The sequence below is a fragment of the Propithecus coquereli genome, unplaced genomic scaffold (assembly GCF_000956105.1).
Source record: "Propithecus coquereli isolate 6110/MARCELLA unplaced genomic scaffold, Pcoq_1.0 Scaffold143, whole genome shotgun sequence".
NCBI classification, from domain to species: Eukaryota; Metazoa; Chordata; class Mammalia; order Primates; family Indriidae; genus Propithecus; species Propithecus coquereli.
The window spans coordinates 2,045,783-2,047,291 of record NW_012138636.1 but is presented as its reverse complement, the minus strand read 5'-3'; the positions used below and the strand labels follow the sequence as shown (position 1 = coordinate 2,047,291).

The following is a 1,509-nucleotide window of genomic DNA, read 5'->3' as shown; positions in this document are numbered from 1 at the left end:
GATACCATTACATGGTATCCTGCATAGGATCTTGGGACAGAAAAAGGACATTAGGTAAAAATGAAGGAAATTCAAATAAAGTATGGATTTCAGGTTAACAATGATGGATCAGTATTGTTCCATTATTTATCACAAATGTATCCTATGACTAATGTAAGATGTTAACAACAGTGGAAATTGGGTGTGAGGGTATGCTGGAGCCCTCTATGATATCTTTGTAACTTTTCTATAAATCTAAAACTATTCCAAAATAAAAAGTTTATTTTTAAAAGAGGCATCCTCTTTCAGTCGTCTTTTAAAGGAGTGGTTTTTTAAAAAGATTTTAATATACCTATTAATCACCCGGGGATACTGTTAAAATGCAGAATTTAATTAAAGCTCTGAAGAGGGTCTGACGCTCTGCATTTCTAATACGTGCCCAGGTGTTGCTGATGCTGGCGGTACATGGACCACCCCTCTAAGCTGCAAGGTCTTAAAACACATAATGGTGTTGTCAGATGTGTTTAGTTCAACTGCATATGTGTAAGAGGTTATTTCTAAGCGGGAATATTCTTTATGAAATTATCTCCTAGGCAACACTTTTGCTAGAAAACTCTGAAGGACTGGCCATTAAAACACAGATACATTGTTAAATAGTTTTCAGTTCAGTGAAAATAATATTTCTCAGAATTAAGTCCTGGAGAGAACTGTCCACTACCATTTAGTGTGTGTGTGTGTGTGTGTGTGTGTGTGTGTGTAGAGACATGTGTTTGTTTTTAAACCACTGCATAAAAGAGACCAGAAGCTCTGGATGTGTCTATGGTGGAGAAGTGTTCATAGGCAAAGTTAGCACCTTCCAGAGGTCGCAGAACACTCTGACTTTATGGTTCCCAAACAGGTATCTTATCAATTAGAGTTCCACCAGGATAGCATAGCATTTGTTTCCCGGTCACTCAGTATCTTCTCTGCCTGAGGAGGCATAGAAGAAAATTACTCACTTGGGTAGGAATATGTATGTTCTGGACTAGGTTGGGAGAGGGCTAGTATTAACCGTTTGAAATGTTACAAATAAAAAATTGTAAATGTTATAAATACAAAAAATAATGCAGTGCTTCCCACCATGAAACACTGTTGATGTAAGACACTTTCTGAAAACAGGGACCCATGATCAAAAAATTCTGGAATATACTAACCTCACAAATGCACTATAGAGGTTTAACATAGCATTGTTATCACAGCAAACGACTGTTGACCACCTAAATTAATAGAGGAGTAGTTACATAAATTATGGAAATTCTCACAATGCAATAAAATGTAACCACAGAAGAATAAAAAAGAATGGATAGGCAATCGTGATGAAGTCTTAAGGAAATAGTTATAAAAGTAAAAACACATTGTGATGCTATTTTTGTTTTAAAAACATGTATACTGGCCGGGTGCGGTGGCTCACACCTGTAATCCTAGCTCTCTGGGAGGCCGAGACAGGTGGATTGTTTGAGCTCAGGAGTTCGAAACCAGCCTGAGCAAGAG

The 1,509-nt window shown here is 37.3% G+C and overlaps 1 protein-coding gene across 1 annotated transcript in view; it reads right to left on the bottom strand.

Moving 5' to 3' along the window:
• Positions 1-1,509, bottom strand: part of ATP10D (ATPase, class V, type 10D) — a 59,182-nt gene that overhangs the window by 44,226 nt on the left and 13,447 nt on the right. The gene's annotated exons all lie outside the window — the stretch shown is intronic.